The sequence below is a fragment of the Trachurus japonicus genome, chromosome 21 (assembly GCF_045865225.1).
Source record: "Trachurus japonicus isolate A0001 chromosome 21, Traja_1.0".
In the NCBI taxonomy this organism is placed as follows: domain Eukaryota; kingdom Metazoa; phylum Chordata; class Actinopteri; order Carangiformes; family Carangidae; genus Trachurus; species Trachurus japonicus.
Window position 1 is genome coordinate 29,352,207 of NC_140927.1, and position 10,427 is coordinate 29,362,633.

Genomic DNA, 10,427 nt, shown 5'->3' on the forward strand with positions numbered 1-10,427 from the left:
GTAGTTTAAGGAACAGGAGGTCTGGATGTGATGAGTTGTTTTTGGAGGAGGTGGAATAATAATACATACATACATACATACATTTTTAAAAAAGGCTAAAATGTCACACAACAAGTGAACGCAGCATCAGATCAATACTGTAACTAGATGAGCTGGTGTCTGGAGACGCTGTCAGACGTGATCTCTCTCAGGCTTTTATGGAGGAAAAAGAGAATAAACAAGAACAATGTCCCGGTGATGGACTCAGACTCAGACCATGTTTCACTCGTATACGTTGACCTTTATCTGGGAGTTTGAATCCAAGGACGTGAAAATGACTGAAGCAGGATAAATCAGATTATCAAGTATAACTGAGCTGAAATGTGCATCGACTCTTCAGATTATTTTTGTTGCACTTGAAGTGAGATATTTGACGATTCAAGAATAATTCTGTCATCGTATGTATTTAATTTGTAACTAAACCAAAATTGATTTTTTTGAGTGTATGTTGCACATCTTTCATATTTTAAAAAAAAAATCCCAATCTGCCTCCTTGAGAGCAGCGCCTCAGCAGGAGACGGCAGACTTCTGGTGATTAATCTCCAGTCGGCACGCCTAATTACATCTCATCAAGCAAGATCGCCAAATGCGATGCGTTATTTATTCCTGGACGGTATCCTCCGAGGTTTGTCGTTAAAAAAAAAAGAAAGAAAGAAAAAACGCCAGGGATTCATCTGCCAGTGCGAAGTGACAGAGCTGTGAGAATCAGGAGAGGACTGAGAGGATCAATGGAGAAAATGAGAGGAGAGAGGAGGAGGAGGAGGAGGAGGAGGAAGAGTGAGGATGGAGAGAGAGAGAGGAAGAGGAAGAGGATCATTTAGCGGCGCTCAGATATGCAGCTCACGTTCTGAGTCCTATAAGAAAGCACCTGAGTGTGAATGTGTGTGTTGGTGCAGCAGCGTTAGTGGTGTTGAGGTGGTGTTAACAGGACCGGTGGTGGTGGTGGTGGTGGTGGTGGTGGTGAGGGTCCAGCTGGTGGAGTTGTCAGTGGAGGTCTGAGGAGACTCATCCTCATCATGATCCGTTTGAACATCAGACAGTAATTTATCCCACGGATTAAGAGGTGAACGCTCGCCTCGATGTCTGAACGTGGATCTGTGTGATTAGGACCAGAGCATGCACACACACACACACACATGAATACAGACACAGATACACACACTCAAATTGATGATTCCTTTCATTTGTGTACTGACCCGAATAGACGATGACGCCGATTATGAGACGACAGGAACCACAGATTTTTCACACAGTTGCACAAAGCGAAAAGAGGTGATGTGTTGTGTACCTGAGTGTTTGACAGAGTCCTGTGTTGTGAGTTTATTAGTTTATTAGTTTATTATTCGGAATCCCCATTAGCTGCAGTAAAGCTACAGCTATTCTTCCTGGGGTCCAACAGTATCAAATATACATTCAAAAATACAAAAACAGAAATATTATAAAAATTAAAAACAAGTAAAACAAGTGAGCAATTCGCCTTACCTAACAAAACAAAACAGAGTGAGCGTTTCCATTTTTTGTTAGTAATTAATCACATACTAATCCATATTGCATCCATATCTACATATTACATATTATACCACCACCACCACTACCAACATCAAGGTTTACCGTGGATTTATGCTTCGTTTACGTCTGAAAAGATTGCAACTCCCATGTGACCTTGATGTTGGGATGGACGTTGCACAATGCGTCCACTAGAGGGCGCCACCACTCTGACGGACTTTCAACTCACGTTATCTCCGTCCAGCTGTTCTGCAGTAGTTCTCTGTTCTTGTTTCTCGCTTTCCAACTTTCCAAAAAGTGTTTTACCTTTAAAGGTGTTGTTGTTCAGAAATGGCCGTTTGTCCTGTTTGTCGCGCCTCCTTCTACGAGTTGCCACACGAGTTTACCCGAGTAAGGAAAACGAATTTGATTGGTCGTTATCGAGCGGGCGGGATATTCAATGTTTGGGGCGAGACCGAGCTTCGTGTGTGTGTGTGTGTCTCAGACGTTTGATTGACGGATGACGGATCCAATATCAGCGGCTGATGAATCGTGAGCAACGTGACGCATAATTTGTGCACCTGCATTATCCAATGCGGAAAAAAAAAACCACACTTTCATCCCAGATTTACTCAAAAATAGAATTTTGCACAAAGTTTGGGCTACATCGTCTGATAGATGAGTTATTACACAAATTTTTATCAAATTAATTTTTCTTTTCTGTACACCTTTAATGCTTCGTTGCTCGGCACTGCCCTATAGCCAATGGTTTCTGGTGGGATTGTTACCATTGGTTCCATTTGCGTAATCTTTAATACGTGCTAAATATATCTACGTAATGAATGCAGAGTGCGAACAGACGTCTGTATCCATATATGTGGTGTAGACGTGCTAACATGAGTTGAGTTGAATGAAATTACTCAACTGCAGATTGGTTGTAGCAGCTTATATCAACTTATCTCTGGATAAGTTATTATATCTAAGTCTTATATCTGGATTTAATCAACTGGATACAAGACAGGCGCATGACGTCTGTCCGACTACCCATTTCTCCGACCATACATTTCTTTATTTTTGTGTCCATTAGTCCGACCTCCCATTTCTCCGACTTAAGTAGCCCTAACCCTTAACCTTACCCTAAACCTAACCTTAACTCTGTAGAATGGGTATAGTCGGAGAAATGAGCTGTCGGACTTTTGGGCAGTCGGACTGATGTATGCTCCCCATAAAAGACACTTGTTTAGGTAAAACCTGAAATAACTGATGTTTTAATGTCCACAACATGGAGATATCACTATGCAAGTCCAGTCACTTTTCCTCTGTGTTGCTAACCCTCCTCTCGGCCATGTGCATTTGTTTTCAATGAAGCCGGTGAGAAATCAATCCATGGAGCGGTGGATAACGTTATTTATCATCTACCATGTTACCATGTGTATATTTGTGTAGTCTTATCTATTGTAGTGCCGTAAAGTCGTCCATGTTTCTGGCAAGACCAGATCTGGGACACCGGGTCGGAGGCTGGTTGGTTTTCAGCCAAGAGTCATTTATTTAACCATCCCTATCACTCCGAAGCTGTTTAATTAAGGTAAACATCTTGCATAGTTCCTCTTTAAGCTGATACGTTGCCTTCTTGTGTTTGAATCTCAGTCCTGTGTTTCCTCTCTTGTTGCTCTTACTTTGGTCTCCTCCATTTCCTCAGGGAAACATCTGGCTCTTTAGCTGCTTAATGCTCCGCTGTTTTCAGCAGCTGCTCTGAGACTCAGTCTGTCTTGTTGTCTGATAGTGGACCGTGGAGTGTTTGGAGTTTTTTCTTTTTTATTATTTCTCTGAAAACAGCTGCAGATGAAAAATAAAAACAACACCACGAGCAGTGAGAGTGAATCAAAACAATGAAGTTGTGTCAGGACAAATAAAACTCAGTGAACCTCAGAGACGCTGCAGAATCAGCTGGTTATTCTCCACAGGTTCACGGCCACCAGTGTGTTCACTGTGTTCCTGCCTTTAAAACTGATGAAAAACAGTTTTAGCACTGGAACAAAATGATCTTAATCAGCAAAGTGACCTGTAATGTCCATGCATAAATTACATGATTCTTAAGCAGGAACATGACAGATTATTGTCTCCTGCTCTAATTCTAATGTTTCCATGTAAAACAGAATCAGCATTAACCAGTGACCTTCAGTAAATGAGGATTTAAAAGCATCTTCTGTTCTCCGTTTTTAACTCTTTACATTCAGTTTTGAATGGTTTTAGGACGTTTTATTTGTGTTTCTGTTAATTTCTGTAGTGAAGACAACATTAAACTCTTCTGGTGGGCTCACGGGTTTAAAAAAAAAACCTCAAATCCACATAAATCCACCAGCCGTGAAACTTTTAGGCGAAAAACAACCCATAATGCAGCTCTGTCCTTAAACAATAGGTTCAGTCTGGGCCAGTGTATCATATGAGTAAAGGGCATTCAGTGGCTATTTGGACCAGAGTGACTGGACCCATTCTGCTCAGCACACTCTCTGCAGTGCTGTTGTTTGGCTCGTACTAACAGGCCTGCAGTGACATTATACCGTATGATGTCCCTTCAGTGGACTGTTAACTCTGAGTCAGACCATTTGTGACGGCTTTATTGGTCGGACTCTTTACCAGTGCAGCATGAGGTCGCCCTTAAAGCAGCTATTTGTGAGGCCAGCTGCTGCTGCTGCTGCTGCATGGCTAACGTTAGCTTTATCAACTGTTTACCATCCAGTCTGGAAGAAATGTGGAGGGTTGAGCAATCGACTTTTGTTTCTTTTGTTGACCACACTGCAAAAACTCAAAATCTTTCCAAGAATATTTGTCTTATTTCTTGTCAAAATGTCTCATTTCTAGTCAAAACTAATCTCTTTCCACTTAAAATAAGACTCATCACCTAAAAATTAACTTGTTTCTTAGATCATTTTCACTTGTTTCAAACCAATTTTCACTTGAAATAAGTAGAAAAATCTGCCAGTGAAAGCAAGTTTTTTGTGCTTGTAATAAGAAAGAAAAACTTGATCCACTGTCAGATTTTTCTACTTATTTCAAGTGGAAAATTTGCTTGAAAAAATTAAAAAGTGTCTAAAAACAAGCTACTTTTTAAATGTGATGAGTCGTAGAATTAGATTTATTTTGACTAGAAATGACATTTTGACGAGAAATAAGACAAATATTCTTGGTAAGATTTCGAATTTTTGCAGTGCAAGAGCTGGTTCCAGAGGTGGACAACAACAACAACAACAACAACAACAACAACAACTCTCTATTTCTATCACTTCTTTTCCTCTGCTGAAGTTAGCAGGCTAACCAGCTAGCCCCAGCCTGGTTGTCTTGTCATTTTCCAATACCGAGGCACTGCAGCGTCCAATCCGTCCTGAGATGTAGATGAGCGTCAAGAGAGCTCACAACCCCAAAGCATGCAAACAGTGCATTTGCAGAAATGGAAAAGTCTCAATTTTTTTTAATGCAGCAAGCGCTCCACATGTCATGTGATTAGAATTAGGCTAACTCAGTTCCAAGGACCTTTGTCCTTTCAAAAAAAACAAAACGAAAAAAGCTGCTGAGATGGATTAGTGTAAAATTTGTAGCCTACTGAAAATCCACTAAAATTAAAGGGACAACGAGGAGTTTCTATTTGCTTATAAAAAAGTCTCACGTTAGTGGATGAATCTCCGCTAGCCACACTTGTTAATGGGCCCATTTTCTATAAATATATAGTTTTGTCGTTATTTTGTTATTATTAGTGGTGGCGGAGATGCTGGTCGAGCCGACCAGCGTTTCTTTACTTTCGGTTTCGTGGCGAGTCATGAGAATAACGCTTATGGTCGGAACTACGACGGTATGTGATCGTCTTCAAACCTCTGACTTTAATTCTTGATGAATGAAAACATGAGCCCGTCTTGCGCCGGTCAAAGAATTTCACGGTGCGGAGGCTCAAAAATGTAGTGTGAAAACGCTTCGCTTTTCCAAAACTCCTCGTTGTCCCTTTAACTGGTAAAGTGACAGTGAGGCATAGACTAGGCCTAATATAGTAACGGCAGGTGCAACGGCAGGTGCAACGGCAGCGCAACCTCCCCTTGGATAAAAGGATGAAAACAGCACAGCATCTACATCTGAACGGCCCCTAATGCATCATAAACTCATTATAACCTCTTGTATTTTAAGCACAACAGTGGCTGAGAACAGGTAAACAAACAACTATGCTAATGCTAACATCGGCTATGTAGCAATAGCAAAACTCACGAACACTTTTCCTGAAATCACAATATCTCAATGAAAGTGCAGCAAATCCTTAATCCTGCTTAATCCTATATCTTTAAGTAAACATGTTGTTAAGCACTGGCGGGGAATTAGCAAGAAGAACTGTCATGGCTGCAGATGTTTCACAATAAAAGCCGTTGCAGTGGTTATCCGATAAAAAAAAAGATGCAATTGTGAATCAGGCACTCTAAAGCTAAGGGTCACGGTTAAGGTCGCATGACCGTTCATCCATGTGTAAAGACAAATGTTGACCCACATTTAAAGGCCGAGCTAAAAGCTGCTGCGTCCCCTCCTCTGTGTTCGCCACCGCTAAAACTTTATTTAACTTTCAATCTTGATATGGAGATGTGTGTAGGCCTAGTTTGCAGACGCTTGAGGACGTTTATGATGAATAAATCCGCCAACACATGTGGAGGGGGGGGGTCAACTGTCTGATCAAGCGAGACTCATCTCCGCCTGGTGACTGACGCCTTCAGAGACGGGGATTTCAGACGCTGTTCGATAATGTAACGGCACAAAAACAAAGCCGGACCCAGTGGAGACACAAAACTCGTCTGTTATGACTAAGAGACGTTTTAGTGGCAGCTGAAAATCTGCCGGAAATAAAAAGGTGACGGCCGTTTCCAACATGTTTATTTTATTTATTTACTCCTATATTTATTCAGACACACAACATGACCAGGCTCAGAGCCAAGAATCCACTGTATATTAAACAACTATCTAAACGGTTCCCACAATAACAAGATACACACAGATAGAAACAGATAGAAGACACTGCGTTCATGTGGAAAAGGGATTTATATCCAACTAAAGGATAAAGTGATGTAAAAATGTGTTTCAGTTCTTGTCACTTGGACATTTGACCTTCACTGTGCAGAGAGAGACTTCAAATCTGCTGTCCAGAAAATACTTCGGTAACACTTTATTTAACGCCTATCTCTATAACACATTATAACCATACTAATAATGAGTTATAATGCAGTTATTTATTATATATTGTATAGTTATGACCTTATAAGCCATTATAAAATGCTCTATGATGTGTTATGCTTATTGCTATAAAGCCTTATGATGATTTGTGAGTGTTTATAATGATAGTTATACACGTTTATAAGCCATTATAACACATTTTAACTATATTTATAATGCATTATCGATGTGGGCATTCTCAGCAAGTTACTAACAATTATAACGTATTATAATACCTGACCTTATAAGTCATAATAAAATGCTTTATAGTGTTATGATTATTGTTATAAAGCATTATGATCATTTGTGAGTGTTTATAACTATAGTTATACAGTGCTATAACTGCAGGCGTCAAATAAAGTGTTACCAATACTTTTCTTTCTTTTTTTAAAGAAAAGAAACATTTGCTTATTTATAGATTCTTGGTCTTCCTTAAATTTTTTGTGAAAAAAAAAACAACTACTACTTTATAGAGCAGCTTTCGTGTCATGAAGTGCAGCTCAAAGTGCTTCACAAGAGTCACTCATAAGGATGGAAGAAAGTAAAAGCAAACAAAAAATGGCATTAATCAATAAAATAAACTAATAAAAGTCATAAAAAATCGTGAAATTATGGGTATGCAAACAGAAATGATTCTTCTCCAGGTCCTTGGTGTGCAAAGTAGTTTCATATCTGTCTCCATTCAGTAGAGTTCATGTTGCCGTGGGCGACAGCCTCTGGGATGGAGCTGTTCACCTTCTCACCTTGTTGACTCTGAACCACGAGACGAGGAGGAGGAGGAAGAGGAAGAGGAGGAGGAGCTTGTGCATCTCCTCTTTCTAACTGGTTGGCCTTTTCCCTTTAAGTCACAAATTGCACAATCGGTTGTCGTGGTGTCGCTCGGCCTTTCCGTTCCCCCACACACAATCCCCCAGTTGCCATGACACCCAGGCCTGTCCATAAAGAGTGGTGTTACTTGTGGTATTTGCGAGGCTGTTAGAGAGCCCCGATGTGAGCCTGCAGCACGGCTAATCGCAGATCAATGCACACACACACACACACACACACACACACACAGAAACTCTGCAGATCATTACGCCCGCTTCATTCCCGTCTCTCATCTGCGTAACCTTGACGATGCACACCTGCTGTAAGAGAGGGATAAGTTCAGCGGATGACTAACGACGTGACGTTCACTGTTCTGCTGCTGCTGCTGCTTCAAGCTGTGAAAACAGAGGCAGAAAAAAAACGAAAAAAAAACCTGAGATGAGATGATTCATTGTCTGGAGACGGAACGAAACATCAGAGGAGATAGAATAAAAACAGAAAGAGAGAGAGAGAGAGAAGAGAGAGAAGAGAAAAAAAGGGAAGGGAGGAGGAATAAGTGGAAACGGTGAGTTGTGATAACAGGGGCGAGAGGTGACGATAGAGCGGGAGAAGAAACAGGGATAGTGTGTGTGTGTGTGTGTGTGTGTGTGTGTGTGTGTGTGTGTGTGTGTGTGTGTGTGTGTGTGTGTGTGTGTGTGCGTGTGTGTGTGTGTGTGTGTGTGTGTGTGAGATTTTCTGTACGGTATGTGTGTGTCTTGTCAAGTCTTGACAAGGGATCAGCAGCAGGCCTTTTATGGCTAAAGATGAAGCTCAGGCTGCAGCCCCTAAGGTTAACCATGCCCCCCCCACCCCCCCTCCCCTCTGAAACAATATTAGCCGCTAAATTTGTCCTGAACTTTGTCTTTAACCCGTGCACTACACACACACACACACACACACACACACACACACACACACACACACTGCAGTAGGAAACTCGGTCCTGATGAGTAAAAACATCAAAACGTCCAAGTCAACATCAGAAGAAACAAACAGTTTCAACAAGATGACGCCATCATCATCATCATCATTATTATTATGATCTCTGATGCCAAAACTCTCAATTCGTAGGAGCCACTTCCTCTAAAACTGTGTTTGTTGGCCAAGGAGATTATTCCTCCATGAGAAGAAGCTTCATTATTAATCATTGATTTACAAATACTTTTTTTTTAGCATTAAAAAGAAGGAAAAAAATCACAATAAAGCTGCGAGATAATAAAACATATCAAACGTCAGCTCTGAAAATGAAGAGGAAGATTAAGTGTGAGGATGTGTGGGAAGCACAGATGAAAAATCGGAATGAAATGCACAAATTAAACAAAGAAAAACAGGATGGAAACTTTAGAAAACAACCTCCTTTTAACAGGAAGTGTTCGTTTTTTTTATCATTCAGCCTCTGTACTTTGTGTCCTGAGCTGTAACTTTATCTATAATGTGGTCGGACTTTTATTTTGAAGCCCTAACAGTGAGATTATGTAACAGTTTTGCTCTTGAACGTCTAATTTCACTATTTATTGTTCTATTGCTGCTCATTTCAATATTCAGATCGTCTCATTACCTAATGAACTAGAACTCAGTGAGATATAAAAATGTATTTACCATAACAATAAATACAGGATTTCCGTGTCTGACTGGAAAGTTTAACACAAGTGGAAATCAATACTGTCTCATACCGAGACTAATATCAATACTTCCATAAGTCACCAATGGAAACCAAGTGCAGTGATTCAGTTGTGTTTTTAGACATAGTTCTTGACCTTCTTGTTGTCGTGGTTACAATAATGATAATAAAAACCCACTGAGTTTAGGTTAAAAAATACATTTCTGGGGCTGATGTTGTCCAGATGTTTTCTCTACCTGCTGAAGAGTGTTGAGATGTTTCCTACAGAATAACAACGTTCACAGTTGAGTTCCTCCGCTCGGTTAGAAAATCAAGTAAAGAGGTTTTATTTGCCATTTGTGCACAATCCAAACAGTCCAGGCGCACAGGAATTATTGTGATTTGATTTGATTCATTTAATTCAGAAGGAGAATTTTACATTAAAGTAATAAATGTTTAAAATACAAGATACAATCATTTAAAAACATTAAGAACAGCCCTTTAAAATAGCATTTCAAGTTGAAGATTTCATGACAGCAGAGGTATAAAAGCAGGTGAAGGACAGGTTAAATTTCAATAATCATCATTGTAGAGCCTCACTGCCGTGTGTAAAGTCGACGTTCTCTGTCTGTTTCAAAAATTAGAAAAATGCCCGTGCACAGCGAACAGTCAAGGTGCTGGTAGTGTGGCGTAAAAGTACAATCAATAGAAAGAAAACCACGAAATGTGGCAACATACCGCACATAAGACTGTATGGAGGAGCTATGATTTATTACAGTAAGCATAGCTCAGTCTGTTTGTTTTGGCCGTGAGTTCCTTGTTGGAGTAATAATAGACACAGAAATGCACATATAGTCTATAATAAAAAGTGCTTTAAACACTATCCAAGAAAAGAAAAGTGTACTGAAGTAGAAGTAAGTAGATAGATAGATAGATAGATAGATAGATAGATAGATAGATAGATAGATAGATAGATAGATAGATAGATAGATAGATAGATAGATAGATAGATAGATAGATAGATAGATAGATAGATAGATAGATAGATAGATAGATAGATAGATAGATAAATTCAAATGTGGTCAACTGCTCACATAGAACCAGTCACACACAGCACGACAATAAAAACAGATTATAAATAGCTAAAAAAATAAATAAATAATAACACGAGGTAGAGGTACAATAATACGTAAAACAATAATAAGTAAAATATATTAAA